Source organism: Trichechus manatus, unplaced genomic scaffold (assembly GCF_000243295.1).
Source record: "Trichechus manatus latirostris isolate Lorelei unplaced genomic scaffold, TriManLat1.0 scaffold00198, whole genome shotgun sequence".
NCBI lineage: Eukaryota > Metazoa > Chordata > Mammalia > Sirenia > Trichechidae > Trichechus > Trichechus manatus.
Window position 1 is genome coordinate 3,913,393 of NW_004444134.1, and position 25,481 is coordinate 3,938,873.

Here is a 25,481-nt window from a genome sequence, read left to right on the forward strand (position 1 = left end):
GCTGACCTGTGGATCTTGGTTTCATCAGCCCCTGCAGCTACTTGAGTCAGGAGAAGCTTCCAGCCTGACGTCTGATGTCTGATCCACAGACTTGGGACATGCCAGCCTCTACAACCATGTGAGCGATTTCCTTGAGATAAATCTCTCTCTATATATATACACTTCACTGGTTTTGCTTCTCTAGAGAACCCAGCCTAAGACTATTATTATTTAGATATATTTTCTTTTAATCTTTTTTCCTATACACATATACATTTGTAAAATTGGAATCACTGCATTCCTGATTTTTTATTTAACCCTTTCATTTAACATTGATTGTATAATGAAGTATTTTCCAGTATTAATGAACATTATCTGAAAAAAGCATATCAATGACTGCACATACGTATACACAAAATACATACAGACTATTGTCTATGTAAGGAGCCTGTTATAGATTGAATTGTGTCCCCCCAGAAATGTACGTTATTTCTAGTATAGCAGCACTAGATAACAGTATTTGGTACAGAGAGTGGGGTGCTGCTCTAACAGATACCTAAAATGTGGAAGCACTTTTGAAACTGTGAATGGATAGACACTGGAAGAGTTTTAAAGTACCTAATAGTAAAAGCCTAGATTGCCTTGAAAAGACTTTTGGTGAAAGTATGGACATCAAAGACAATTCTGTGAGGACTTAGAAGGAAATGAGGAGAGCTGCTACACTGGAGGCGGTGCAGATGGTGAGAAACAGCAGCAGAACCAGGAAACCAGTGCAAGACAGTGCAGGAGCAGACCCATGGATTGACAGAGCTGAGTGCCTTTGACAGGAGGCTTCTTGGTGGAGTAGGGTGCCTACAGGCACTTATCAGTGGAGCTAGGTTTGCCGACCCACAGAGCAAGAGAGCTGAGTGCCTTCCAGCTGAAGTTTACTCGCAGAGTGTGGGTGCCTCCAGGCACTTATTGGTGGAGCTAAAGAGCTTTAGAACATTTGCGCCGGAAGGGGAGACGTGGGCAATGAGGCCTGAGGGGCCCAGAGGCCAAGGAACCAGGAAACAGAAGCTGAAGAGACAATGAACACAGGAAGCAGAGCTGCCTCAGTCTCAAAGGGTAGGGCCATGACCTCTGGGGGCTCAGAGGGTGGAGCCATCACTCAGATGGACTAGAAGAATGGGGCCACCTAAATTCGAGGGAACAGAGTTGCCATTCCAGTGGGCCTGGAAGGCAGAGCTGAAGCCCAGGGCCGAGGGGCCTCCACCCGGAATCCTGAGAGTGTGGCTAACATCCAGAGTCTGAAGGGCAGGGCCATTGCCTAGATGGTCTCAGAGAACAGAGGATCATTTTCAAGGCTTGAGAGCTAATGTAATGTGTTCTGCTGACTTGCTTGGTGCTTGTTATTCCTTCTTTCCTCCCAATTTCTCTCATTTGTAATGGGAATGTCTACCTCGTGCCTGTTCCACCATTGTGCTTTAGAAGCAGGTAACCCGTAGATTAGATTTCACAGATGAAGAAGAATTCTGGATTTGGGACTTGGAGTTGATTTAAGACTTTTGCTATGATATGATGGGGTGAATGTGTTTTACATGTGGCAAGGACATGAATTTTGGGGGGGCCAAGGGGTAGAATGTTATGGATTGGATTGTGTCCCCCTAAAAATGTGTCTAAATTTGGCTAGTCCATGACACCCAGTATTGTGTGATTGTCCACGATTTTGTTATCTGAGGTAATTTTCCTATGTGTTGTAAATTCTACCTGTATGATGTTAATTGAGGTGGGATTATAGGCAATTATGTTAATAAGGCAGGACTCAATCTACAAGATTAGGTTTTATCTTAAGTCAATCTCTTTTGAAATATAAAAGAGAAAAGCGAGCAGAGAGACATGGGTACTTCATACCACCAAGAAAGTGGTGTCAGGAGCAGAGTGCGTCCTTTGGACCCAGGATCCCTGCACTGAGAAGGTCCTAGACCAGGGGAAGATTGATAACAAGGACCTTCCCCCAGAGTCAAAGAGAGAGAGAGCCTTCCCCTGAAGCTGGCATCCTGAATTCGGACTTCTAGCCTTCTAGATTGTGAGAGAATAAACTTCTGTTTGATAAAGCCATCCACTTGCGATATTTCTGTTATAGCAGCACTAGATAACTAAGTCAGAGTCCTAGTGACACAGTGGTTAAAGTACTCAACTGCTAACCAAAAAGTTGGTGGTTCAAACCCACCAGCCGCTCCATGCGAGAAAGATGTGGCAGTCTGCTTCTGTAAAGATTTATAGCCTTGGAAACCCCACAGAGCAGTCCTACTCTGTCCTGCAGGGTTGCTTTGAGTTGAAATTGACTCAAGGCAGTGATAGTGTATACATATACTTCACTGTTTTTAACAGCACTCCATGTATGTAAATCTTGTCTACAAGTTCTGATTATTTTGGGGAGTAGTTTCCTAGAAAGCAGAAAAGGCTTTCAAAAGAATAGCACCTCACTGGTAACTTCAAGTGAAATTAGAGAGAAAGCAGTGTTTTAACCCCTTTGAAGGGCATAATCCACGCAGTGTCTCAGCACTTCCAGGATGCAGAGGCCATGGCTCTTGGCCTGTTAAATCACTGGCCCCAAAAGAATGGAGTCCCTGGGTGGCACAGTTAACCCACTCAGCTGGTAACTGAAAGGCTGGAGGTTCGAGTCCACCCAGAGTCAACTCAGAAGGTAATGCTGGCCATCTACTTCCAAAATGTCAGCCATTGAAAACTCTATGGAGCATAGTTCTACTCTGACACACATGGGGCCAGAATTGACTCAAAGGCAACTGGTCAAAGGAGAGATAATTTCTCCAATATTTACTCCATATGCTAACGAAAAAGGAAAGAAAAGTATATTATTCCTTGAAAAGGAAAGTAATATATGTTTCAGCAGTGGCTTGTGACATAATTCCACACATCTGTGAAGGACTGGGGTTAATTTGAAGCCTATTGAAGTTCATAAAATGTGCTTTTCCTTACAATAACCTATTGTTGGCATTATCTGAGGTTTGTTTTTATAAATAATAGTTCTTACTTAAATGAGAATCTCTATTATCAAAAATCAATTATATTGTGTCAAGGTGTCTAGAGCAAAAGCTTGGTTTTACCAAATTTAGAAAATGCATCTGCCCTTTCTGAAAAGAAATTACTTCAATCCCAATTTTAATAATAACACACTGCTTTTATGTATATGGATATATACACAAGTATATACAGTTGATTCTTGTTATTTGGGGTACTTAATGTTCTACACAATTGCCGTAAACACTGTATTAGTGAATGCTGAACCATTGCTCCAGGGGAAATACAAGGTTAGGTTTCTGTAATTCTCTTTCTTTTTTATTGTGTGGTATCTTTTCCTGATTTTGGTATCAGCGTTATCCTTGGTTTCATAGAATGAATTCAGGAGCATCTCTTCCTTTTCTATGTTCTGAAATAGTTTGAGTAAGTAGTACTGATGTGAACTCAACTCTGAACGTTTGCTAGTATTCTCCAGTGAAGCCATCTGGGCTAGGACTTTCTTTTTTTGGTTGGTTTATTTTAAATTACATTTTCAATCTCTTCTCTTGTTATGGGTCTGTTCAGATTTTCTACCTTGTTTCTAACACGTGTCTCCTATAGACAGCATATTGATGAGTTTGTTTTTTTTTTTTTTTAATCCATTCTGTCACTCTCTGTCTCTTTATGGCTGCATTTAAGCCATTTACATTCAGTGTGATTATTGATAGATGTGAATTTATTGCTGCTATTTTGTAGTGCTTTTTTTTTGTGGTGCTGACACTTTCTTTGTTCCTCTTACTCTCCTGTTCTGAGTTTCTTCTGTTTGTGGATTTTTTTCGTTTTTGTAGATATTGTGCTTACTGAGGCTTTATGTTTTTCTTCTTTATTTTGACGAGTAGGCTTGTTAACTTTCTTTGTGGTTACCTTGAAATCTACCCCTAACTTCCTAAATTTGAACTGGTCATTTATTACTTGATATCACCTTGACTCCCTCTCCATTTGAAAGTTCTATACCTACACCATTTATTCCCCCTTTTATTGTTCTGATGTTGTTGTCATTTACAGATTGACCTCTCTGATTCCCTGTTGTAAATCTTTTAGTTTTGTTTTATCCTTGAGACTTCACTATCTAGGTTGGCATCTAGCTGATGAAGTCCTGTGTCCTAGATTCAGGTTGTTGTCTGATGTTGTTGGTTCTCTAACAGAACTCCCTTTAATAATTCCTGTAAGTTTGGTTTGGTTTTTACATACTTCTTTAATTTCTATTTATCTGTAAATGTTCTAATTTTGCCATCACATTTGAACGAGAGTTTCATAGGATATATTATTCTTGGCTGGCAATTTTTTTCTTTCAAGTTTATATATCTCATTCTATTGTCTTCTTGCCTGCATGGTTTCTGCTGCATAATTAGAGTTTAGTCGTATTGTTTCCCCTTTATATGCGACTTTTTGTTTTTCTCGAGCAGCTCTCGGATTCTTTCTTTTTCTTTGATTTTAGTGAGTGTGATTCTGATATGTCCTGGTGACTTTCTTTTGGGGTGCATCCTATGTGGGTTTGTTGAGCTTCTTGGATGGTCAGTTTTTCATCTTTCATGATATTAGGGAAGTCTTCTGTCAGCAAATCTTCAATGATCCTCTCTGTGTTTTCTATTTTCTCCCCTTGTTCTGGAATCCAATCACATGTAAATTTTTGCTCTTGATTTTATCCCACATAGTTCTTAGGTGAAAAGGACACTCATTTGCAGTATATGAGCTACAACAAGAAGGCTGAGGGATGCCTTGTTCAACCTCAGCTGGGAATGTGTGTGTTGGGTAACTCGAAATTTTCACCTCTCTGCACATGTCTGTGAATGACCACAAGAGCACTACAAGTGCTGATTTTGGGGTTACAAATAAGTTTTAGCAAGTAGATGAATTTGCAAATATGGAACCTGTGAATAATGAGGATCAACTTGTAGTTTTCAGTTTACAGAACATTTCCAACCATTATCCCTTTTGATAATATTATAAATCTCTTTTAATCAATCTTAGGCATGGCAGATGTTATTTCAGTTTTGCTGGTGAAAATAATGAGGCTTAAGGTGAAGTGAGTTGTCCACAGTCACTTGTCTCATTTACTGCTTAGTGGATCACCTTCCCCTCTTCCACACAGCTGCCCTAAGATCCTTCATGAACTTGGCAGCTGATGGGTCAATCTTTGCTTCAGTTTCATCTTACAGAACAGGAAGATGACTGTCTCCTTGCCCTCGAGTAGAGAGATTATGAAGAAAAATAAATTAGTCTGAAAACTATGTATACACACACACACACAAGCATGCACACCTCCTACTTATGAAAAGGATTTGAGGCAGTTGATACACGCATTAGGGACAATAATAGTTTTACTGAAAAGTACAACAACAAAATATGACTTAGAAGTTAAAATGATAGAATCTTTACTATTTCTTCATTATTTCTGCATATTCAAATCTGGGATTATCTCAGAATAGAAATTTTTCTTCTCATCAATGACACTTCAAAGCCTCAAAGTAGCGTTCAGAGCACATAAAAGTGAGGGATTAAAACATGAAATAAGTAGGTACCAAAGGGGGGAAAAACTGACTTGCTATACATTGGAAGATAATGAGAAATGGCTGTTAGGGTGAAAAGGTAAAAGTACAACTCAGGAACCAAACTTTCTAGATTACTGCTCAGAAATCAATATGTGTATAAACTACCAAAAGCTTTCATTTTCCTGGATCTCACTTTCCTTATCTGTAACCAAGAAACAAATATATTTCATGGGTTGCTATTCAAAATGTGCTTAAGGTTATATGAGACTTCTTTGTTAAATTACTTCCAAAGTTTTACACAGTAAAATCTTCAAAATAGTAAATCTTGAAGAGAACCCATACAATGTGAAATGCACTGTAAATATGAAGTACACTGTAAACGCTTCCCGACGGGGTGATGAAAACACAGATGATGTATATAGATTGCCATTCCTCCCTCTGACTCAACCACTACAGCACAAGTTTGGCAACTTTTGTCATGCAAAGCACAGATTTTCCTTTCAATAAACATTGAGCCCATTCTGACAGATGTTACCTCTCCAAACAACACCTGATACAAATGCCTCAGAATAAGACAAATTTGGCTTCTTAGCTATCAAGTGTGGAATAGACAGGTACCTCCTTTGATCACGCACTGCCTCAGGGATGAGTCCGCTTATCCCTGGGAGGCATTCTAATCCTGCTTGGCTGAAAGCTCGACTCAAAACAGCCTTCTTAAAGGCTGCCCAGTAGGGACCACTCAAAGTCCTTTAAGGAAGAGCACAAAAAACCACAGCTGCCACTTGCATTTTCACGGAGTTTGTAGCTACCTAGACACATCTTGGTCTGAATTTCTAGGAGGGGAGTCTTTCTCTGTCCTTCCTCCACCCACCCTTCCTTCCTTCCTTTGCTTTCTTTCAAAATTAAAACACAACAGATGGCCAGAGTGGTCATTCTGTCTTTGCTGCTTGCGTAGGATCACTAGTGCCCTCTGTAGCTCAAGTGGGAACGTTACTCAGTTTTGCTAATGCCTCCTGTTGATAGTTAAACGGGGACGGTTATTTTACTTAGTGCATTTATTTTTAGTCAGTAAAGAGAATTAAATATCCCCCAAACACTAGCGCTCTTCTAGGTCGTGGATCAGGGTCTCAGATGAAGTTCTGAGATTTGTCATGAATCCAGTCTCGCTCCTTATCCCAATGCCTAGGTTTCAAGTGGCTCTGATTCCACTGATTTCCCACACTGTCCAATGGCACTTAACCTAGGGCACATGAGATTATGGGGGGTGGGGACTTTACAAGTGCCCGGCACCTGGGCCCATGCAGAGAGACTGATTTGAGGGATCTGCGCCGGGCCTCCAAATTCTTGGAAGTTTTCCCTGGTCATTCTAGGGAGCAGCCAGGGGTAAGAATCACTGATTATTTCTTACCTTCTATTTCCCTTCTCGCTCCCCTCTCCCCCCTTTTAGCTCTTTGTGTACTACAAGACCAAAAGCAGACACATGACAGCAAGGTTTTAAAGCAAGACTCAAAGGGGTCCGCTCTAGCTGCTGGATTTTAAACGAGGAAGCAGGACCCTTCTGGATTGAGGTCAACTCGCCCTGTGACCCCATCTGCCCAGGAATGAGAGGCTTCATGGGACGTGGACTCACTGTGCTCACACTAGACTGCCTTACCTCCTGCGGCACTGTTGGTGTCCCAACACTGTCTGCTGCTCATCCATGTTCTCCCCACAAACTTACAAGGCCTGGGAATCACAGGCCTAGGCAGCCAGTTTGAGAGTCCCCGGAAGTTTGCAGGTGTAAGATTTAGACCCTCCCTCCTTGACTGTGCCCAGCCCATCTGTCCTTCATGGCCACGTCCCTCTTCCTAGAGCACAGTGGTTCAGGGCCACTCATTCTACCCTCACCATAACCCACACCTGCTCCCTCATCTAAGTCACTAAAGGGAGGGGGATGCAGAGGGAGAGAGAGAAAGGAGATAAAATGCCAGCGTTTCGGCAGGCAACCCCACCCCTTCATTACTGATTAATGTTACCAGTTTGGGGTGTGTGGGGGTGCATGTATACATGGGCATTTGTGTATGTGTGTATGTATTTTATGTAGGTACATATGTGTGCATGCAGGCATCCATGTGTTTGCTACATGAGCATGTGGGTGCATGAGCGTGTGTGTGTGCATGTGTGCTGCTTCCCAACACTTATGCTCTCAGTTCTAGGAGTCCCTGTCATCTTTGATATTAACTATCTAGGTTTCTTTTCCATAGAAGATAGTCCTGAAGGTCTGCTTCTGAAAGGTCACAGCCTTAAAAAACCAAATGGAGCAGTTCTACTCTGCACACATGGGATCACCACGAGTTGAAATTAACTCGACGGCAACTAATAACAACAGATTTCTCCTGGATTAACATCATGGGCTTCCCCTGCCCCTAAATGTGATTTTTAGCAGGCATTTAGTTTTTCAGAATGTAAGATCCACCTTAACTGATCAGCAACCCTTTGGGGACAAGAAAAATTGGTCAGAAAACATGGCCAGCCCAGCATGCTGCTGGCTGCTGCAGACTCACCCTCAGTGAGGCACTGTAGAGAAGTTAGGTCTCTACAAAGACTCTGTCTTTGGCCACATCTGCTCTGATCTTAGGCACGTTGCTTTCTTTGAGCCTCATTTATTCCTGTGTGAATAGGGATAATAAAAGTTGCTGTGGGCACTGAGTGAAATAATGTTTGTAAGGTGTTTTTGCACAGTGCTTGGCACATAATCAGCACTAAATAAGTGTTGAGAGCCATAAACTCTTTAATAAGGATTTACTTGGCCTGCTCCCCTAAACAAGACTGCCCTCCAAGTGTTCACTCGTACCTCTCACCCCCTTTCCTTCCTCCACTAATCATTCTACATGTCATAGAATTGCTACACCCCAAAAGATTTTAAATGCTTTGTGTGAGGGAAAGATTCAGTAAGACTCAGTGGGAAAATGACCCCAACTGTAAGGAGACCCTTGCATGGGTACCACCCTCCTGAGATCTGCCTGTAGACTGCTGCCCTGTACATGCCTTTCTATCCAATGACTCTGGATGCCCCCCAGCCCCTGAATTCTCCGCTTGGGTGGAAGGTGCCCTGTTTCCATTACTCATTTCTCACCATGCAGTAAATGAGACAGAGAGAGAACACAGAGTCCCTTTTCAAACTATGCTCTCCTCCCGGGAGACAGAGACCCCAGCTGTCCCACCCACTGCAGGCTGTCTGGGCTGTGAGGGTTCCACACCTATACCCACCCAAAGGGTGCAAGCCCAGCACACTCCCGGAAGTTGCACGGATTTCACGATGATATCCAGCAGTGGGCAAAGCCATGGGAATAGATGTAGGTCAATTGTTTTCATTGCCATTAAGCTCGGTCTGACCCATGATGACTCCACGTGCAATGGGAGGAAACGTTGCCCAGTCCTGTGCCATATTTATACTCATTGGTATGCTTGAGTCCATTGTTGCAGCCACTGTGTTTTGAGTGCCTTCTAACCTTGGCGGGGCTTATCTTCCAGCACTATATCAAACAGTATTCTGTTGTGACCCATAATGTATTTATTGGCTGATTTTCAGAAGTAGATTGACAGGCCTTTCTTCCTAGTCTGTCTTACTCTGGAAGCTCTGCTGAAACCTGTTCTCCATGGGTGACTCTGCTGGTATTTGGTATTTGGTGGCATAGCTTCCAGTATCACAGAAACACACAAGCCACCACAGTAAGACAAACTGATAGATATGTGGTGGGTAGGTCAATTAGGAGGGATGTTATTCCATAATCTGTGCTTTTAAAGAGAAATGGAAACCAAGCAAACCACACACCTTGTGGACTTTCTCTAGCTTTGCTTTCAGGACAGTAGAACCTCTACTTGGTCACTTGTGTGTCTTGTTAGGGACCACCTGGGCCTCCAGTGTGACGTGCTGGTATTTAGTAATCAGGGTATAGAGAGAAAGGCCCACTAAGGTGACACTCTGTGTAACAGGGGTCCCCAGACAAACCCAGTCTCTGAAAAACAGCCAATGGATCCCTCTTCTCTTTTCTAGGCATCATTGTTTAGAAGGCTCTCTTTTAATTAGCGGTTGGAAGGTGATACTATGCACAGACCAAATATTTACATGCCCATCTCCCTCACTGTTCACAAAAAGCGAACCCACAGTTTTCCTGAGTGTGTCCTGGCTCTGCCAGAGGCTGGGCTGGAAGAGGTGGGAGCAAGGGAGGTCAGCGCGCCCTGTTCTCTCTCAGGAATCTCTGCGCTTGCCGGAACCTTCCAGCGTGTGGGTGGTAGACGTGTCAGCTGACAGGGAAGTGGAAGCGTGAAGGGGCCACCCAAGCCTGCAGGCTGGGCTGACACTCTCACTGGAGCTCAGATCCCCATGCAGGACGGCACCTGCTCCTGCTGCCAAAACAAATCCCCCTGTTCAGGGCATCCGAGAGCCCAGCCTTTGTCAGCTGGGAGGGGAGGAGCGCAGGGCACCCGGGTCACTTAAACAGTCTCAGATGACCAGCTTACAATGGTGCAATGTCCCTGGGCTGGGGGTGGAGCAGTATGCGAGCTGACTCCAGATCTGGAGAGCATTAATATGCACCCCGGGGGTCACGGCCAGCCGCTCTGGCCTTGCTCTGGTGGTCCCAGCTGAGAAGACCTCCAACTGCTTGCTGTTGTCTTACGCCCGAGAAGTCCATCTGGTTTTCATTCAGGTGGCCTCAGGCTGGCCTCAGGGGTGAAGAGAATATGTATTCAAATTGAATTTCTCACAGTTTTCAAGCCGGCAAAGTCCTGGCATTCTCACACAAAACTCACTCTGCAGGCAGCTCTGGCTAGAGGAGAGGCTAGCTCAAGGCCCCACATTAACCCAGTGAACAAAGTTGGTGCGGTCAGATGAAGAGAGGACAGCAGGGTGGGTGCTGGCTTCTCATTGCACCACCCCCCTCGTGTTTCTCCTGGGTCCCTGCCAATCAGAAGCAGTGGGGATAGTGGTGTCAGGTCCCAGTAGGGCCGGCACCATCCTGAAACCAGTCTCAGACCAGGTCTTGTAGTTAGTTGCCATCTAGTCATTTCTGACTCATAGAAACTCCTTGTGTGTCAGAGTAGAACTGCTCCACAGGGTTTTCAAGGCTGTGACCTTTCTAAAGTATGTCGGCAGGCCTTACTTCCAAGGTGCTTCTGGGTGGCTTTAAACCGCCAACATTTTGGTTGCACCACCCAGTCTTCCTCAAATCAGGTGGTGGTTCTGAATATGTTATAGAGTCCTGTGTCCCAAGTGAAGAGAAGGGAAAAGAAAGTCTTGTATCTAATGGGGTGGCAGGGGAAGGGTAGTGGTGTCTAAGACTGGGCCATTAAAATTAAAACTTCCCCTTGAGGCTGCTGGATCAGGTAGTAAGGCTGCAAATCTACAGATTTTTGCCCCTTGTTTCAGAGGTCAAGTCTTGAACATTACTCATGCCATCAAGCCAGGTGAGGAGGCAATTCCTTGACAGGAATATATGGTCAAACTAGCCCACCTGCTAATTAAGAATACTCCCATGTCTGGGTGCCACACAGGCATCCTGGGTGAGATGTCATTTGTCATCAGTTACTTTATTTATTAAGAACTACAAATGAACAAACAAAAATTAAATCTTTAAAACAGGGATTGGCAAACTATGGCCTATGGGCAAAGTACAGACATACAGCCTATTTTTAAATAAAGTTTCATTGGAACACACAAATGGAGGCCCATTTGTTTGTGTATTATTAATGGCTGCATTGTGACAGTGACTGTAAAGCCAAAAATATTTTCTATCTGGGCCCTTACAGAAAATGTTTGCCAATCACTGTGCTAAAATATTGTGACCCTATTTTCCTTCACCTGAAGAAAGACGTTCAGAGCTCTAACTGATCCGCACTGATTGGGTGGGAAGCAACCTGGACAGCACCCCTGAGAAGGTACATGATAGCACAGCCATCTAGTGAACTCTGTGGGGCCTTGGGGATCTACTTATGCTTCACTTGTTTCGTCTCTGTAAGAAACACCCTCCTACTAAGCCCCAGAGGCTCCCATGTACTTGCGTGAGGATGTTAAAATACAAGTAACCCTATATCATGGAAACTTGTTGGCAAGTTCTTGATGATTCTTGAGGTCATTTTCTCAGTCTCTCATTGTAGATCTCCTTATTGCACAGTATCTGGGCTGCTCGGAGTACAATTGAGTCTCTCCCCACGTTGCAGCATGATTGATTCTACATGGTCCACAGTGGCTACATTATACAGACCAGCCATGGAATACAACAGCCTTTTTTTTTTTTTTTAAATGTAGTCTGGTGTGATAGCCATATGGCAAAGTAAATGTCAGTTATTCTAAAATTCCCATTCCTTCCCTCCACCTCACCCATTGTCTCTCTCTTTTCAAAATGAAGTGTAGATTTCAGCCACTCCACTTAAATTAATCTAGCACAGAAAGCAAAGCTCTTTTGTGGTTGGAATGTAAGGGAAGGAGTTGGGAATTTAAGAGCACCTGAGTTTCAGCTTATTGCTGCTTTATACCACATGGTGTTACAGGCTATGAGTTTGCACAATAGAAATTTTTAAAACGTCATCTACTATACATTTCATTCTCCTTCTTGTGACAATCATATTTTGTGGCCTTCAGGTAGAAAACACACACACACACACACACACATCCAAGCACACACATGCATATATATGTCTCTCTGTCTATATATATATTCAAAATGTAGATATGAACAAGACATGCCCTGCTAATCTGTCTGTTAGTGTCCAGGACAGTGGGGTCAGAGCTCCAGTGCCAGAATAGATGCTGGCTTTCCAGTTTGGTCAGTCAATTCCTGTACAACAAGATGAGGCACACTTTCTGACACTGACCCAGCCTCTAGGCCATTGTTATTGATGGGAGTGAAGAATCTACATTCATCTCTGTATTTCTCACAAAGCGTCTAGTATATGTAGTCTGCTCTCTGTACGCATTCAGTAAATATTCATTGAATACGCATTCAGTGAGTGAGTGATAGACCTGGATTTGAAGAGGGCTTGAGGGTCTCTGTTCTTGTCCCACAGTCTTCCCCCTCCCAGAACGGGGCTCTCTCCTTCAGTCTGAGCAGTGGCGGTCCGTCTGTCATGCATACAGGGCAGACCTGTGGTCCTTGGAGACCTTCTACTTTCTGCTGGTTGTCATCAGGCCCTGTCTTAGCCAGCAGAGCTGTGAGCCTTTTGTAAGAAATAATCAAAATTCCAACTCTTTTTCAGAGAGCACAAAGCAGGCAGTGCTCCGAAGAGAGGCTGGCAGCTGACGGGAGGAGCCTTGATGTTGCAGCAGTTAAAATGTCTCTAGCAGTTACTTCATGAATTATTCTTGCACCCAAGTGAAAATCAATCCTGATTTCCTATTCTGAAAAATAAAAATCCATCCCTAAAGCCAGCCACACTGATAACAACTGGAAAGTGCTCAAGACTAGGTAAAAATCTTGGAATTTCTCAGTTTTCAAGCCCACACTGGACTCTTTAAACTACAGCCATTGGCATTTTGGGAGGGTGAAGGTGGTGTCACTGAGGGTCTTTAAAGATCTCCATGTGCACACAGCTTGAAATGATACGATCTCCACAGGAAAAACAGATCTGAACAAGGGTCAGCCTTGTGAAGTTCTGAGAGGAAGTGTGGAAAGAGAGTGGGGCCTCTGACTCTGGCTGAATGCAGAGTTCTGTGACTTGGCTCGCATCGGTCCTCTCGCAGACTAGTATAGTGCACTTCTGGGCTCCTCCCTCTGTGGACCGACCTCGGACCACACAGAACAAAGGGCCAATGCTGTGAACTAATTCCTCTGTCAGAATAAGCTCTCCAGGGTACAGTTTCAAGGAGCAAGTTAATGGCCTCTCTACAAAAGAGTCTCAGGGGTCCCTGAAGTTTGACCCCAAAACTTGAACTCTACCTGAACTGATTTTTTTCTTTCCTTTTTTTTTTTTTTTTTGAGGTTTGAAAACATTTAATCAACTCCCCTCCCAGGACATTTGATTTCTGTGCACTCCTGCACTTCTGGGCTCCATCTGGGGAAAGAAGTGCCAAAACCACCATTGGAAAGGCTGCCCGGAGGCGTTTTCAGCCGCCTGGAAGCAGCAGGTAACGGAAATCTTATGAGACAGCTTGTTCTCGGGAGAGCTTCCTGTCCAGTTCTGCTGACCAAAGCATTCCTCCAGTTTGGAGAAGTCCTGAATTAGTAACTGCACTTTGAGATATGGATTCTTAGTTTGAATTTCAATTAAAGTGCTAGGAAGCCCCACTCCCTACTCTTCCAGAGAGACACACAGTACGTTAGTCTGTGGTGTAAATGCTTTCCGGAGCCCGTAGAGATTTTCTCTTCCCTTCCAGGAACATCCAGACAGATGCTCCTGACCTTAATGGAATATAGTCGAGTAGATCACCTAAATGGCTTCAAGTCAGTGAGCATTTATTAAGCATCAACAATATTCCCCTCACTATGCTTGGGGCCAGGCATGGAGCCTGATATCCCTGCTTTCAAAGGATTCAGCTGAGCAGAAAAGGCTGGTACACTTTCCCATGAGGTTATAAGTAATACTGATAGCTCAGATTAAGTACAGTGGGCACACACAGAGACGGGGAAATGTATAGGAGTTAGTAATGGTTTGTTTTTTAAAAAATAAAGGATTATAAAGTTTTTTCCCCCTAAAATATCAGTTGTTTTGGTTTTGTTTTGTTTACACAGTCTAAATGTATAGGCTAGGAAATGTCAAGCAGGTTTCAATGCTGACTCATTTAATGGTTTAGGGGCAATCTCTGGGGCACTGTGTTGAGAAAGATCCTGAGGTTGTATTTGGTGTCAACAGGAAATGGTAGAGTGATTGGTCGTCATTGACACCTTGTGTAGAGGGAGGAACAGGATGCATGGCAATCCTGAGGTAGATAAAGCCCAAGTATGAATCAGTACAGAGTTAAACAGACCTCAAGACGTGGGCCTCCTCAGCCCCAGCTGTGAGGTACAGTTGAATCCCTTTGTAACAGGGATCCTCCTTGTGCTGATTTGTGTGCACTGTGGGTCAAATGCTACTTCCTGAAACATTTAAAAAAAAGCTTAGAGGAAAAGTCAGAGAGACACAATATGTTGGAATATCAGTGCACACTTAGACCCCCTACACTGCCATTTTATAAAGGGTCTCTGCTGTGTTTAGAAACTCTATCCCAAAGAATAACAAAAAAAAAAAACTTCCGACAACCTTACTATAAGACTTTGAAAGTGACCCGTGGCTGCTCAGCATACATAGACAGGGGTTGTTCTGAAACTCCAGATTTACCAAACAAGAAGTGGGGATTTCTGGTAGAAATGATAGTCTCTGCCCAGGGATGTGGTGTAAGTGTGCTTGTTGGGAAGTGGAGTTTTTGATTCATTTTGGAAAGATTGAAGGCTTGGCCAGGTCATCCTGACAGCTGGTTGCCAGGCAGTTTCTGGTGGCAATGTACAGGACATGTTTATCATCCCAAGGACTCCAAAGAGAGAGTGGGGTACCATGGCGAGAGCGCTATAAAACTGTCGGGCTTTTGGGGTATTATTATTATTAAATTAAAATTCTACTAAAGTGAAACATATTACTATTTAGATTTCTGTCTGCTTGGCAGCTTTGGCTTCATAAATCTTGCAGGAGAAAATTGGCCCTCTGGAATTGGATGTTGGATATAGCATTTCTTTAGCATCAAGAAAATGACCACACATTTTTTAGTTGTTTCCCCTACAAATATTTTTTAAGCAGCCTTACAAAAATGTTTTCTTTGCTCGCTCCCCAGTGAATGACAAGTACCTCTTGGGGTTGCCAGCTGGCCTCCTCCCCTGTGATTCCAGCAGACACGAGTGGGGGTTTGTGAAGTGATTGCTGGGAAACCGCTTTCCGCTGCAGCGTACTCCAGCCTGCACTTCCTTTTAAAATGATCCTTTTTATTTTTTACTAATTTGTTAAAGGAAAAACACCACCCCTATCCACCCCTGCTTTGTTGCCTAATTGAGAGACATGGAAAATGAATGAAGAAACCAGCGTCAAAGAACATTTGCTGTTATCATTTTAACACTAATTAATTACTGTTGTCATTAAACTGATGGTGCACAAGGGATTACATTTTCCAGAGTCTTTGCCTGGGCCTGAAAGTGGGTATGGAGCCTGTTGCCACGGAATGGTAGTAGAGTGCAGCCACGGTAGCATAAACTCTTGCTGACATACTCAAGTTGTATAAAGGATGATATGTTTTAGTATTGGCTTGTGGTTCTAAAATGAGATGCTTTTCTACTTCAATTACATTGTGGTGGGTCAAACATTATAAGATAAGCCTCAAATAGGAGTGTGGCCTAACCAAAAACAAAAGCACGGGTTTGAGTTTCCAAATACAGTGGTCACTTGTTGCAACACTGAGCTACCAGGGTTGTTCTGGCCATGTTTGGGACTTGTTGCATGCAAAGATTTTAGAGAAGGCAGAAATTTGGTTTCAGCACATTCCCAACTCTCTCACACCCCCCTTTTTTTTAAAGCCGTGTCTTTTGATTTTTCATTCAATGAGAGCTATTTTTCTATTCTCCTGCCCCCAATTTTAGGCCGTTCTGTGTTCCAACCTACAGGGTGTAGTCATGCAGTGGAAAGACCATTGGGTGAGAGTTCTTTTAGTCATTCATTTATTCAACACATATTTGGGTACCTCCTGTGTGTGGGGCTCTATGCTGGGCATTAGGGATGCAATGGTAAACAAACTAATAGTGGGGGAGACAGACACCAATCAAATAATTGCAAGAATAAATTCACAATTAAAACTATAAAAAGTAATGTATTATGAAGTAGAGATGCAAGGTATTATCAAAGCATATAATGAGGGGATGGGTTAACCTTGCTTGAGGGTGAAGAAAATGGGTAAAGGCAAGGGAGTTGGGGAAAACTTGGTGATACTTGAACCGAGGTCCAACAAAGAGTAACTGGATGAATTGAGGAAGGAAGAATGTTCCCACATAAGTAAGGTGACCAACCATCCTGGTTTTCCCAGGACTAGGGGACTTCCCAGAATGTGGGACTTTTTATGCTAAAATAAAGAAAATGCTGGGCAAACCTACACATACGGGAGCAGAGTGTGTAAAGACGCTACATGGAAAGAAGCATAGAGCATTTAAGGAACTGAAGAAGACGAGGTTTCCTGGAAACAGTTGGCCAAACACTCCCTAGCCCTAGATGAGATCCAATGGGAGAGATAGACGGAGGCCAAACAATCTGGGACCTTAAAAGTCCTACTAAATTCTCTATCCTAAGAGCAGTAGAAAGTGTTTTAAGCAAATAAATGACATGATCAGATTTGCCTTTCAAAAAATTCACTCCAGCAACAACGTGGAGACCATTACCGTAGAGAGTTGAGAAATCTTTTCCTCAAGTAAAGTTAGCTGTGGGTCTTTGGCAGTGGTGTACTGCCAAATGTTTAACAACTGGCTTTCTGGAGGGGGATAAGAACCTCTGATTCATAGCGTTTGCTGATTTTCCATGGTGTAAAGCTCCCACTGTGGTCAGTTTCAAGCTACCAATATGATGTCACAGAACACGAAGTGGGAAAAGATGCCATGATGGGCCTCAACCCCAGCACACCACTGAACCTTGGGCAAGTCCTGTCCTTCCCTGGGCTTGGGTTCCCTTCCTGAAGCACAAGGGGGCTGTTCAAGCAAAATCTTACTCAAACACCAGCAAATTATGCCCTTTCCCCTGATCCCTGAGGAGCTCTGACAAAGGAGAGGGTTTGAAAATGCTTCCACGTGATGTGAAAATGTGATCAGCCTGGCCAGGCTTGCTGCAGAGTCTCCAGGGTCCCAATGACATGTAAGAAATAGAGCAGTGATATAAATGTAAAAACCACATAAGTGTTGTAAGAGGCTTTATAAAAACCATTGAAACATTTCTACAACCTTCTGTGAGGCATGGTGTTTATCTGACAGCTAAACGCCAGGACCAATGTGATGCCCTGATATTAGTAAGGCTTCTGCTATCTTGCCTCACAGATGGAATATTTTTGAAATTTCAACCAATGTGTTTTTTAAAAAACAAAAGAACAAAACTCCAGGCTCAGAACGCTGTGAGCGTTCACATGGCTGGGTTACATGCTATGGCTTTGCAAAGAAGAGGGGCATGCATCATTTTAACATGAACAGCCAGAGTTGTAGAAACTGAGACACAGGTCAAGGAAATTTGTGAGTTTCTCAAGAGCATGGATCATTTCTTATTCACTTTGTACCCATAGATTCTGAGCTTAGGATTTGGCTCACGGCAGAAGCTTATACACACACACACACACACACACACACACACACACACACACATATATATGACTTATCACTGATGATGTTGACCTTGATCACCTGACTGAGGTAGTATTTGTTAGGTTTCTCCATTGCAAATTTACTCTATTTTTTTCCCTTTTCCATATTGTACTCTTTGGAAGGAAGTCACTATGCTCGGCCAACACTTAAAGAGTGGGGAATTAAGCTCTGCCTCCTCGAGAGTAGGGTGTCTATATAAGTTATTTGGGAGATTTGCTTCTTTACCCCAATCATTTATTTACTCCCGTATGGATTCATGGATATTTATTTTATACTTTGTGTTCTAATTCAATACTATTTTATTTTGTTGCTCAAATTTTTCCAGCTTTGATCATTGGGAGATCTTTCAGTTGGCTCTTGCGTCCCTTTGACATATTCCCATCTTTACTTCTCCTTCCTTCCTTCTTCCCTCCATCCATCCCTCCTCCCTCCCTCTCTTTCTTTCTTTTCTCTCTCTCCCCCTCCCTCCCTCTCTCCCCTTGCTCATTCCTTCCTTTCTTCTTCTTCTTTTTTTTTTTTTTAGCACTTCCTTACTTTCTGGCACCACAGGTGCTCCAGGCTCATCTTGTATACTTTTTGTCCCTATCCTAGAGTCAGCCATTTCTCCAAGGAACCCTGGCTCATTTTACTGGAGAATGGTATTAGAAACCAAAATCTGGACATTAGGTATGCTCATTGTTACTAGCTTATCGTTGCTCCTAGGCACTCTCTCTCTCTACCTACCTACCTACCTATCTATCCATCTGTATCTATATTAAGCAAAACATGAGTTTATATTGATGTCTCTAACTCATTAATTACCACATAGACCATTCTAGTCTCCTCTTCTTGCCAGTCTATAACCACCCACTCCAATAGTGAGAAACCTGGCTTCCATAATCTGCCATCCATTTATTTAACAGTTCAATCCTAGGAATATGTATAATGGTTCTGAATTGTTAACCCATACTTCTATGGAAAACAACTTAATCAACTAGAGTTCAGTGTATATGTGCAGTTCTTTTTGCCTCTAGTCTTATAGAATCCACTCATTTTCAAAGTTACTTAAGTCAGAAACTTCTCACCCTACCCACTTCAACAATGTTGTTTCATACATTTGTAATAGATATTTTGTGACAGTCTGCTTTCCATCCTAAGTTCCTTCAACTACTACATGATTGTTTTAAAATTTGCATACATTAAGGTTCACTCTGCTGAAAAATTCAACAAGTTTTGACAAATGCATAGTGTCATTGTCCACCATTAAAGTATCATACATAATAATTTCACCACCTTAAAAAAATTCTGTTTTAGCTATTCAAACACCCACCCTCAAACTATCAATCTATTTACCATCTCTATAACTTTTTTCCAGAATATCATATAAATTTAATCAAATAATATCGAATCAGACTGCCTTCTTTCACTTAGCAATACGCTTTTAAGAGTCATCCACATCTTTGTGTGGCTTGGTAACTCATTCCTTTTTATCACTGAATAGCATTCCATTGTATGGATGTACCACAATTTGTTTACTTATTCACCTTTTGAAGAACAACTTGGTTACTTACAATTTTGGATCTTATGAATAAAGCTATTATAATCGTTTGCATGCAGGTTTTGCTGTGAGCAGAAGTTTTCAAATCAATTGGGTAAATATTTAGGAGCTAGATCATACGGTAAGACTGTGTTTAGCTTGTAAGAAAGTGCCTGAATGTCTTCTATAGTGGCTTTACCATTTTGCATTCCCATCAACAATAAGTGAGAATTCCTGTTGTTCCACATTCTATCAGTGTGGTGAAATGAGTTACTTTATGTGGCTTTTTGTCTTGGTTCTTTGGAAAAACAGCCTGAGAGACTTTTCCCCTAAGCCCAGAGGAGTTACCTTTCCCTAATTTTCTACCCCAGAGGGTTTGTTATTTTTGTCCAGGTTGATTGACATTTCCTGGGTAAGCTGAAAACAACTTGGTTTGATATTTTTTATCTGGTCCTGGGCTGCAGCCTACCCTGTGATTAACATGCACCTTGCAGGGATTGGTCAATAGACTATGCAAATGAGGTGACTACAGCCTACTATTCAAATGAAGTGTCTGTGGCCTACTGAGAGGGGATTGGTCAGTTTGTGGACACTGCTAGGAGGGGACCATGTCTTGAAATTGATAAGGAATTTGTGTATATAAGCAGCCAAGCTTACAGAGGTTTTGGAGACAGGAAAGAAGGCAGACAAAAGCAGAAGGAAGAAAGAAGAGAAGAAGCAGAGAGAGAGGAGGCAATGAACCTCCTATAAGAGCGGTAACACAAGTCAAGGGCTGTAACACTGAAGACTGCAACAGGCCCAGAAGGGGTCCAGTGGCAGAGCTGGTGGTGACAGATGGCAGGGCAAAAAGGAGACTGTCCTGAGGGGTTGAAAAGAGGCCAAGAAGATACTGTCCTGAGAGGGCTGCAAAGGGCCTGCATGGCTGAGAGGAGCTCAAGAGAGAGCTGTCTTGCACTGAAGAAGGGAAACTTTGCCTACATGCTTCCTGATCTAGATCCTGAGTTGCAGCCTGTTTATCCTGATCCTGAGTTGTACCCTGTTTTTTAATAAACCACTTAATTGTAAGTACGGTTTGTGAGTTCTGTGAGATGTTGCAGCAAATTGCAGAACCCGAACAGTGGAGAGAAGAGTGCTGAGGGGAGGGAGAGTGGCCAGTGTCAGAGATGGAGTGGTACAGCAGCTTGGGGAATGTGTAAATCTGGGATACCTTTGATCTCCCCCTCATAGGAATTGGCTTTGTGCTGATTCTTATATTTAAAGTTATTCATACAATCAGCAACTAGTATTGTCAGTGTTTTGGTTTTTAGACATTCTAATACTGTAGGTGTATAGTGGTACCTCATTGTTGCTTTAATCCACATTTCCCTAATAAGAAATGATGTTGAACATATTTTGTATGCTTATTTGTCATCTGTACATCTCTTTGGTAAAGGGTATGTTCAGATCTTTTGCCCATTTCTTAAATTGGATTGTTTATTTTGTATTGTTGTCTTTTAATAGTTCTTTGTGTGTTTTGGATACAAGTCCTTTATCATATATGTGTTTTGTAAATATTTTCTCCCAGTCTGTTTCTTGTCTTTCTCTTTTCATTCTCTTAATAGTATCTTCTTCAGAGCAGAAGTTTTTAATTTTAATAAAGTCCACCTTATTTATTTTTTTCTGTCATTGTTAGTGTTTTCAGTGTTGTATCTGAAAACTTATCACTAACCCAAGTTTAGATAAATATTCTCCTTTGTTTTCATGTAGAAGTTTTATAATTTTAGATTTTACATTTAGGTCTATGATCCAGTCTGAGTTCATTTTTATATAAGGTATAACACCTGTGTGTAAGGTTTTTTGTTTGGTTGTTTTTGGCATATGGACATCCAATTGTTCTAGCACAATTTGTTGAATTTAATTCCATTGAATTGCCTTTGTCCCTTTATTAAAAAAAAAAAAAGACTATATTTCTAAGGGAAGAAGATGTCTTTGAATTATGGTGTTGGTGAAGAATATTGACTATACCATGGATTGACAGAAGAACAAACAAATCTGTCTTGGAAGAAGTACAGCCACAATGCTCCTTGGAAGCAAAGGTGGCGAGACTTCGTCTCACATACTTTGGACATGTTATCGGGAAGGACCAGTCCCTGGAGGAGGATGTCATGTGTGGTGAAGTAGAGGGTCAGAGAAAAAGAGGAAGACCCTCAATGAGATGGATTGACACTGTGGCTGCAACAACAGGCTCTAACAAAACAACAATTATGAGGATGATGCAGGACCAAGCCGTGTTTCTTTCTATTGTACATAGGGTCACTATGAACCAGAACTATTTTGATGGCACCTAATAACAACATTTTGGGTTTTCTATTCCGTTCTATTGATATATATGTTTATTCTTTCACCAATACCACAGTCTTGATTACTGTAGTTTTATAATAAATCTTAAAATTGGGCAGATGAGTCTTCCAACTTTGTTCTTTTTTTTTTTTTTTTGGTATTGTGTTGACTATTCTGGGTATTCTGTCTTTCCATTAAAATTTTAGAAACAGTTTGTCAGTATCTTCAAAATAGCTGGTTGGATTTTGATTGGGATTGCATTGAATCTACAGGTGAAGTTGGGAAGAATGGACATCTTAACAATACTGAGTTTTCCAATCCATGAACATGGACTATCTCTCTATTTATTAGATTTCTTTTCATTTCTTTTATCAGTGTTTTGTAGTTTTTTCCATATAGGTCTTGTACATATTTTGTTAGATTTGGTTCTTTGAAAAAACAGCTTGAGAGACTTTTCCCCTAAGACCTGAGGAGTTACCTTTTTTTTGTATGCTTATTTGACATCTGTATATACTTTTCAGTGAAATGTCTGTCCATGACTTTTTGCCAATTTTCTAATTGGATTTTTTTTTTTTTTTTTAACTGTTGAGTTTTGAGTTCTTCATAGATACTAGTCCTTTGTCAGATATGTGATTTACAAATATTTTCCCCAGTCTGTAGCTTGTCTTTTCATACTTTTAAGAGGGCCTTTCAAGTAACAAAAGTTTTTTTTTTACATTTATGAAGCCCAATTTATCAATTCTTTCTTTTATGGATCATGCTTCTGGTGTCAAGTCCAAGAACTTTCTGCCTCACCCTAGTTTCTGAAGATTTTCTCCTTTTTTTTTTAAGTTTCACAGTTTTACATTTAAGTCCATACTTCATTTTTGAGTTAGTTTTTTATAAGATGAGAGGGTTAGGTCAAGGTTCATTTCTTTGCCTTTGAATATATACTTGCTCCAGCACTATGTGTTGAAAAGAATATATTTCCCTTATTTAATTGCTTCTGCACCTTTTTCAAAAATCAGTTGGGCATATTTGTGTAAATCAATTTCTGTTCCATTGATATATGTGTGTATCTCTCCCCTAATGTCATACAGTCTTGACTATTAGCTATAAAATGGAGTCTTGAAATCAAATTAACTGATTTCTCTCAACTCTTACCTTTTTTTTTTTATTTACTGTGTTAGCTGTTATTATATTCACGTTCCTATGCTTTTAGTATAAGCCTTAGAATAAACTTGTTTATATTTACAAAAAATCTTGCTGGGTAGGAATTATGTTAAACCTATGTGTTTGTTTCCTACTGCTGCTGTAAAAAATTACCACAAAATTAGTTGCTTAAAACAAAGTGAATTTATTCTCTTACAGTTCTGCTGGGCAGAAGTCTGGAATCTGTTTTGCTGGGTTAAAATTAAGGTGTAGGCAGGGCTGGTTTTCTCTGGAGGTTCTGAGGGGAGAATCTGTTCCGTTGCCTGTTTCAGCCCCTCGTGGCCACCTGCATTCCCTGTTGTTATGGATTCAATTGTGCCCCCCAAAAATGTGTATCAGTTTGGGTAGGCGATGATTCCCAGTATTGTGTGATTGTCCACCATTTTGTCATCTGATGTGATTTCCCTATATGTTGTAAATCCTACCTCTATGATGTTAATGAAGCAGGATTAGAGGCAGTTATGTTAATGAGTAAAGACAATCTACAAGATTAGGTTGTATCTTAAGTCAATCTCTATTGAGATATAGAAGAGAGAAGTGAGCACAGAGAGAGGGGGACCTCATTACCACCAAGCAAGAAAAGCCAGGAGTATGCTTTCTTTGGACCTGGAGTCCCTGGGCTGAGAAGCTCCTAGACCAGGGAAAGACTGATGACAAGAACCTTCTCCTAGAGCCAATAGAGAGAGAAAGACTTCTGCTGGAGCTGGCACTCTGAATTTGGACCTATAGTCTCCTAAACTGTGAGAGAATAAATTTCTATTTGTTAAAGCCATCCACTGGTGACATTTCTGTTATAGCAGCACTAGATAACTAAGACACTTGTCTTGTGGCCTCCTTCCTCCATCTTCAAAGTGCATCACTCCAAACTCTTGTTTCCGTTGTCATATTTCCTACTTCCCATTCTGTGTCAAGTTTCCCTCTACGTCTATCTAATAATGACAATTGTGATTATATTTAGGGCCTGCCAAATAATCCAGAATAATCTCCCAATTTCAAAATCCTTAATTTAATCACATCTACAAAGTGTCTTTTGCTATTTAAGGTAACTTTCACAAGCTCCAAGAATTAAGACCTTGAATATCTTTGGAAACTTTATCCAGCCTACCACAGCCTGTACTTTAATTTGGGGAGAATTGACATCTTTACTATGTTGTATCTTCCATTCCAAGAACACAGTATGTCTCTCCATTTATTTAGATCCTCTTTCATTTCTTTTATTATTATTTTGTAGCTTTCAGCATACAAGTCCTGTATAAGTTTTGTTATATTTACACCTAAGTATTTCTAATTTTTAAAAGTGATTGTAAATGGTACTGCATTTTGAATTTTGGTGACCACACATTCATTGCTTAGTATATAGAAATACAATGGATTTTTGGATGCTGGTTTTCTGTCCTGTGACCTTACTGAACTAGCTTATTAGTTTATTAGTATTACTAATTCTGGGAGTTTTTGTAAACTCTTTGGTATTTTCTATGTAGACCATTATATCATCTACAAATAGGGACAATTTCATTTCTTCCTTTCTAATATGTATGCCTTATATTTCCTTTTCTTGCCTGATTGCACAGTGTTCAATGAGAGTTGATAGAATATTCTTGCATTTTTCTGATCTTAGGAGGGAAGCATTCAGTCTTTCACCATTAAGTATGAAGTTAGCTGTAGGATTTGTATAGATAATCTTTATCAAGTTGAAGAAGTTTCACTCTATTCCTTTTTTTATGAAAGTTTTAATCATGAATGGTTGTTGAATTTTGTAAAATGCTTTTTGTTTTTGCTGATTGACTCGATCATATGATTTTTTTCTTTATTATGTTAATATGGTGGATTACATTGACGGACTTTTCAAATATTTAACCAGCTTTGCATCCCTGGATCAACAGGGAACTGCCAGAAATTCAAGCCTGATTCTGAAGAGGACGTGGAATGAGGGATATCTTTGCTGATGTCAGACAGATCTTGGTTGAAAGTAGAGAACAACGGAAAGATGTTTACCAGTGATTTATTGACGATGCAAAGGCATTTGGCTGTGTAGATCATAACAAATTATGGATAACATTGTGAAGAGTGGGAATACAGAACACTTACTGTATTTTCATACAAATAATATGCACCTTCTATGTTTGTTTGCCAACCGCTTCCTCCCCCCGTGAGGTATTTTCATAAGCCCGCTATGCTAATTTTTTTATAGCAACACATAAAAAAAATTGGCATAGCAGGGTTTATGAAAATACCTCGTGGGGGAGAGTGTGGTTGGCAAACAAACATAGAAGGCACGCATTACTTGTGTAAAAATACCGAATTGTGTGCATGTGGAACTTGTACATAAATCAAGAGATGGTTGTTCAAACAGAACAAGGAGAATACTGCATGGTTTAAAATCAGCAAATGTGTGTGCCAGGATTGCATCATTTCACCGTAATTATTCATCTGTATGCTAAGCAAATAATCTGAGAATCTAGACTATATGAAGAAGAACAGGGCTTCGGGATTGGAGGAAGACTTAACAACCTGAGAGATGCAGATGACACAACCTTGCTTGCTGAAAGTCAAGAGGACTTGAAGCATTTACTGATGAAGATCAAAGACTAC